The sequence below is a fragment of the Herpailurus yagouaroundi genome, unplaced genomic scaffold (genome assembly GCF_014898765.1).
Source record: "Herpailurus yagouaroundi ecotype Mexico unplaced genomic scaffold, PumYag 100, whole genome shotgun sequence".
Taxonomy (NCBI): domain Eukaryota; kingdom Metazoa; phylum Chordata; class Mammalia; order Carnivora; family Felidae; genus Herpailurus; species Herpailurus yagouaroundi.
Window position 1 is genome coordinate 1,006,101 of NW_024412391.1, and position 6,978 is coordinate 1,013,078.

The 6,978-nt window shown below is 45.3% G+C and overlaps 1 long non-coding RNA gene across 1 annotated transcript; it reads right to left on the bottom strand.

Moving 5' to 3' along the window:
* Positions 1 to 462: 462 nt before the first annotated feature.
* Positions 463 to 4,852, bottom strand: LOC121028156 (uncharacterized). Its single transcript, XR_005789099.1, has 3 exons — positions 3,887 to 4,852; positions 2,571 to 2,639; positions 463 to 942 (listed from the first exon to the last, which is right to left on the bottom strand). It is a non-coding gene; the product is annotated as an uncharacterized LOC121028156 (long non-coding RNA).
* Positions 4,853 to 6,978: the final 2,126 nt, after the last annotated feature.

Consider the following 6,978-nt stretch of genomic DNA (forward strand, 5'->3'; position numbering starts at 1 on the left):
GTCTCTCAAAAATAAATAAACGTTTAAAAATGTTAATGAAAAAAACGAGGTAAGCTATTCTGTAAACGGGCTTCCTAGTTCCTTTCCCTTCATTTAAGATCTTTAGTAGAGGAATATTAAGCTTCAAGATCTTCCTTTTTCCTAGTACTGACTACTGTGAAAGCCACTTTTAGCACTTCCCCAAATCCTAATTTTGTGTCCGGTACAGAAGATACTTTAATTAGACGGGCCCACATTTTTACCACACGGATTTGAGACTAGAGGGATAGGTAGACTGTCCACATCTATATCTATCTATCTATCTATTTTAATGTTTATTTATTTTTGAGAGACAGAGCATGAGTAGGGAGGGGCAGAGAGAGAGAGAGAGAGAGATACACACAGAATCCGAAGCAGGCTCCAGGCTCTGAGCTGTTAGCACAGAGCCCGACGTGGGGCTCGAACTCACAAGCCGTGAGATCATGACCTGAGCTGAAGTCGGACACTTCACCGTCTGAGCCACCCAGGTGCCCCTACCTTTCCACATCTATAAACGGCAACTTAGAAAGTGAGAATAGAACAGTGGAGCTAAAAAGAACTTAAGAGATCATTTAGTCCAAATTCCTTAATTACAGAGAGGAAGTGAGAGTCAGAGAAGGAGAGTGATGTGCCCTGGATTGCACAGCTAATTAATAATCGAATTCAGTGGAAACTCAGGTCTTCTAGGCCACAGAAACACTCAAAGGTCCACCCTGGTTCCCAGCAGGCTGGACTCCCAGTGGGTGTGGAAACTTTCTAGCAGATGGGGAGCGGGGGGACCACGGCCGGCCCCTGGTCAGGCATTAAGATATCTGGCTTCTCTATTTCTTCCTGCAAAAGCGGTACATGAGGAGAACCTTCACTTCTTCTGGAAAGGCCCTCTGTTCCTGGGACAGGGACCCAGCGTGGTGGCTGCATGGAGACCTGTCCGAGACAAGTGGACAGTATACAATGTAAGAAGCACAAGGTGGTCCTCACTAGGATGTCTGGGCCTGCCTCTGTAACATTCTTATCTCTGGGTTTTTCACGTGATCTCACTGAATTACCCCCGAATCCAGAATGCATTTCATTTACTTTGGTGAAGTATGGCAGTTTTTGGAAGAAAGGAAATGAATCAAGTTTAGATCAAACAAAAAGGTTACCAACACTTCCCACAAGGTTGGTGATTACTAAGAATTAAAAATTCAGATTAAGGGGGCGCCTGGGTGGCTTAGTCAGTTGAGCGTCTGACTTCGGCTCAGGTCATGATCTCACAGTTTGTGAGTTCGAGCCCTGAGTCGGGCTCTGTGTTGACAGCTCAGAGCCTGGACCCTGCTTTGGATTCTGTGTCTCCCTCTCTCTCTGCCCCTCCCCAGCTCAGACTCTGTCTCTGTCTGTCTCTCTCTCAAGAATAAATAAACATTAAAAAAAAAAATTGGATTAATATATATGGTAGTGTAGCTTCATAAGGGACATAAATGTCTAGTATATTCTAACATGTGTATTAATTTCCAGGGTCATCTTCATAAATGGGTAAAGCTTCCATAGATTCATAGGAACATATGGCCATGTATTCATATTATGTATACATAATATACATATGTAATACACACACACATATATATACAAATATATACCTATATATTTATAGAATACATATTTATTACATATATATTGCATATATGTACTCACATATGGGACATATATTAATATGAATATGTTATTTATATGTATATATCACATGTATATATTACATAATATACATATGTTATGCATACATAATATGTATATGTGTGTGTATCCTTATATACACATCCATATATTTATATGCAAATGTGGAAATTTTACCCATTTATGAAGATGGCCTTGGAAATTAATAAACATGTTGGGACATACTAAGTATTTATATATATATATATATGCACATACATACAAACATACACATATACATGCATATATTAATAGATAACATATGCATATATGCAAACCCTTCTTTCTCAATATATGAGAATCCTGTGGGATCCCTCTCCCTTCACATGCATATATATGTGTGTATGTTGTATACCTTTCTCTTTCTTATTTTTTTTCTTTTCTTTTTCCTCAAGAAGAGGAAGGGAGAGAACAAAGAGAGGAGGGTTGACCAAAAAATGTTCACACATTAATAAGAGAAGAATAAATGCTTAATCATAATAGTTAATGACACACACCCTTTTAAAATCTCATCTGTTTTCGCCTAAAGGAAAGATATTGTAAAAGAACATTCTAAAATGAAAGAAACTCTTTTTTCTGTTTTCTAAAACCAACAAAGGCTACCTTGTATTGAAAGTCATTATGGCAAAAGCATTAGGAAGGAAGGACCATTTAAAGTTAAATCTGTCATTAATTTACTAACTCCTCACTTGAATCTCATAAATAATTTTAAGTAGAAAAGGTTGTCCAATGTGATTAAGGCCATTATTTCATGCTGACGTAGCCCACAGGCTTTTCTAGGGTAAAAATCTCTCCATAAAAAGAAGAACTAAGGTTTCTTCAAGGTTAAGGGTCTTTGGAGCCTATTCCGTGAGATATATTACCGTAGAGATGATGGAGTGTGTAGAAGTCGTCTGAGAAGATTACACCAGGCTTCCCAAGGTGAGAGGTATCTGAACGAAAACAGATTATATTATTTTAAGAAGATTTGCTGGTGTTCGATTTCCCAAATGAATCATAATGCTGTCTGCTTCCTAAAAACCTAACATCTGTATTGAGAAAATGATAGCCTTGGTGTCATTTAGTTCATTCAACAAATATTTATTGAACACGTCCTGTGTGCCAGACAGATTTCTGGGTTCTTGGGATCCAGCAGTGAACCAGATGAAGTCCCTGCCCCCAAAGACCTCATAACCTAATGGGAGGCAACGAAAAGATAAGGCAATGAATGTAAAAGCCAGCAGAGCTCCTACTCCATCAAGAAACAGACAAGTAGGCCATGAAAAGCTCCGTGGCGAGCTTGTTGGACAAGGAGAGGATTGAGAGGAGACAGGCTGTCTTTCCAGAGCAAGTGATGTTGAGCTGAGACCCGAAGGCTGAGGGGGAGCTGGTACAGCCAATGTAGGTGGGGGTCTGAGGTGGAGGGAAGGAAGGAGTGTTGCCGGCCAGATCACGCGGGACCTTGTAGACCGCGTTCGGGAATTTGAAATTTATTTTCAGAGCAGCGGGAAGCCACCGTGGAGTTTTTAGTAGCCAAGTGACCTGGTCAAATTTTGTTTCATAAGATCCTCTTGATGGGAGTTGGAGGAGGGACAAGACCCCAGATAGGAAGGGCATCAGGATTCAGCCAGGGAAGAGACAACAGCACATGGCCCAGCTCTGGAGAGTGGCAGCGAGAGCTAAGACAAGAGCCAGTACCTTCCTTGTGCCAAATATTCTTCTAAGTGCTCACATGCACCATCTCCTTGAATCTTCGTAGCATCCTCACCAGGAAGGTCTATTATTACCACCTACGTTCCGTAAATGGGGAAAACACAGAGAGGCTGAGTTACTTGCATAACCAAGTGGTAGATGTGGGACTTGAATCTACTTCAGCTGGCTGCAAGTTTAACCACTTCCCTACAGATCTCTCTCAAGAGGGAGGCTCATTAGAGGGATATTGAGAAAGTGGACTTGAGAGCGTTCAGTGACTGCGGTTCAGAGTCATGAGGAAGGATGATGCCCGGGCGGGGGTGGTATTGCCTTCCAATGGGAGGAGAATGGAAGGTTTTGGGGGGGTGGGTGGGGGATGGGGGCGAGGGGGAGGTGTCCAGTTGAATTACAGATCTAGTGCTCCAGTGCCAGTTCTGGACTGGAAGTGTAGACTTGGGAGTCCTCTCAACCTGATCGTAATTAGACTCAAGGGAGTAGACGAACTTACCTAGCGAGAGTGTGTACGGTGACCGGAGAAGATAGCTTAGCGCCCCCCGAAGACTCCAACACGTAGGGAATGGGTGACTTGAAAAAGACTGACAGGATGTACCCAGAGAAGTCAGAGAAAATCAGAGGACTTGGTCGTCATCGAAATCAAGGTGATGTTTCCAGAAGTCGAGGACTGCTGGGCAGGGTCAGATGCTGTCCAGCAAGGTGAGGACTCCTCTGGGCTTAACAGCAATGAGGTCCCTGGTGAGAACACTGTAGCGGACCGGTGGTAGTAGGCGGACTGCGGTGGGGAACGAAGATAATGAGCGTAGGAGCGAGGTGGTTGGGGAAGGGGACATGGGGAAAGGGGGAGGAAGTTGGTTTGATTTTTAAATACAGGAACCACCTGTGTTCTCCTCGGGTGCTGATGGCAAGGAGGTGGCTCAGAAAAAAATGACAGATGGAGCAGAGAGGGGACCAAACAAAGAACGGGCTCTTTGAGACGAGGTGGAGTTTAGAGTCCGGCCGGGGTGGGTGTGGAGGCGGATGTGTCCACAGGCTTGGTGGTGGGTGGTCAAGGGCTTTCCTGTTAGAGGCATTGACTTCATAAAGGGGAGGTGTGTTGAGGTCAGAAGCGTGAGGGGGGGAGAAGCATGAGTCAACTGGAGCAGCAGCCCTGTGAGAGAGCAGATCGCAGGCAACACAGAGGGCCCCGTGGAGTCTGGCAGTCATGAATTTATGGTGGCACCAGTCTGTGAGGTCATCTGATCTCAAGCAGAGTTCAGCAGCCCAGGTGTACAAAGAACTCAGAAACTGTGGCATGATCCGAGGTGAGGTTTTTCCGGGTGTTTGGGGAGGGTGGACGATACAAGACGACGAAGCAAGAGAGGTGGGGGTCCGCGAGGGCCTGGCTGAGGGGGCAGATCGTGGAATCTCAGCTGGATGGGGAAAATAGGGAGCGAGGGGACAGATCCTTGCTCTGACTTTCTCATGGACTCTGTTACTTCGGGCAAATTGCCACAGATCTCTGGGATTCGGTCCCCCCCCCCCGCCCCCCGCTTGTAAGTGAGGGTGTTGGCTCGTTTGGTCAACATCCCTCCCAGTTCCAAAGTTCTGCGGTTCAATTTTGCAAAAATGCAGGCACTCTCAGGCCATGAGTGAGAAACAGCTGCCAGTTCTTTCTAATCACCAGGGTCAAAAGATCTGCACTATGCTGGAGAAGCACATTCCATTAATGTTTCGAGACCATCGATGCAACTCTTTAATTTTCTCATGCAAAGATGAAAAATGATTTAGGGCCCTTCCCCTAAATCAAGCCTAACCATCTCAGGGACGTTGGTGATCCAGCCCTGCTGTGTACTTCCCAATCTGCGGTTGATTCAATTAGATTCAACTTAAAAACAGATCGATGAGTGTCTACGCTGCATGAGATACCGAGACAGCAGTTGCAGGGGATACAAAGAGAGCTACAGTCCTTGCCCTGTTATAGTCTAGGAGGAAGAATAAGACCGGTTCAGAAATAAATGTGTTGGGATGTGAATCTTTCTTTTTTTTTTTTTAATTTTTTGTTTTCAACGTTTATTTATTTTTGGAACAGAGAGAGACAGAGCATGAACGGGGGAGGGGCAGAGAGAGAGGGAGACACAGAATCAGAAACAGGCTCCAGGCCCTGAGCCATCAGCCCAGAGCCTGACACGGGGCTCGAACTCATGGACCGCGAGATCGTGACCTGGCTGAAGTCGGACGCTTAACCGACTGCGCCACCCAGGCACCCCTGAATCTTTGTATTCAACTCAGGAAACCATTTCTTTCTATATTTCTCTCTAACAACGTAATTTCTGTTTTGAGCCTGCTTTTTACCAGATTGGAATAAACTCAGTGGGGGTCCCCACCATTTTGGGGGTCATGACTAATTCTCAGGACTTACATAATCTTAAGGCATCAGTTATGAGGTGCCTTTATGGTCCTCAATACTATCAGTCAGCACTATCCGTTGAAACATCCATTGTCCCCCTGTGGTTCTACATTATCAGTTCATGCAGGTGTCCGTAGGGACATAGTCATTTGCTCTGCATGGTCCCTTTAGGACTTTTTGTTTCTCTCTGCTACTTCTAGGCCTTTCTGGGCTACATGGTAATCACTAGGACTCTTCCCGGCATGCTTAAACACACCATTATGGACTGAATGTTTGTGTCCCCACTACCCCCACAATTTCTGTGTTGAAATCCTAACCCCCAAAATAATGGCACCAGGAGGTGGGGCCTTTGGGAGGTGATTAGGTCATGAGGGAAGAGCCCTCATGAATGGGATTAACACCCTTATAAAGGAGATCCCAGAGACTTCCCTCAATCCTCCTGCCACATGAGGACACATTGAGAAAACAGCCATCTGTGAACCGGGAAGTTGGGTTCTCGCCACATACCAAATCTTCTGGTGCTTTGATCCTGGACTTCCAACTTCTAGAACTCTGAACAATACGTTTCTGTTGTTTATAGGCCACCCGGTCTATGACACTTCATTATAGCAGCTCGAAAAGACTAAGACACACGCCCTCCATTAATTTTCCTCAGAGGATCTTACTACGTCCCCCAACGTCCTATGTGGAACAAGAGATCAAATGTCCCTCCAGGACCAATTGACATTTGGGCTCTCCTCTCCTCACTTGCCCTCCTTTTTTCCTTCTTACTTCCAGCCCTGAGCAAAGGGGAAAAAGAATGCAGGGAAACCGTGGGCCCCATCTCATACAAGGCAGAAATAGGGTGTGTTACGAGATAGACGAGCGCTGTGCTCTGGGATTCAAACTGAATCAATGGAGATATTCAGTTGCACAGGGAAGAAATGAACATTGGCTAACTGGAGAAAAGAAAAACACGGGGTTCATTCGAAGGATTCTGGGTAGCTCGCTGAAGAGGAAAGGGAGAGCTTAACAGATGCTTTGAGAATAACGGGAACCAGGCCAGTGGTGGTGGTTGCGACAGGAGGAATCCAGGAGTGTGGTGACCAAATGACTCAGCTCCAACCACCCTCCGACTGCTGTGTTACCACTCAGGAGAAGAGCCTCAGGAGGTTGGATCTGATTGGCGGAGGTTGGGTCACATGACGATACCTGTA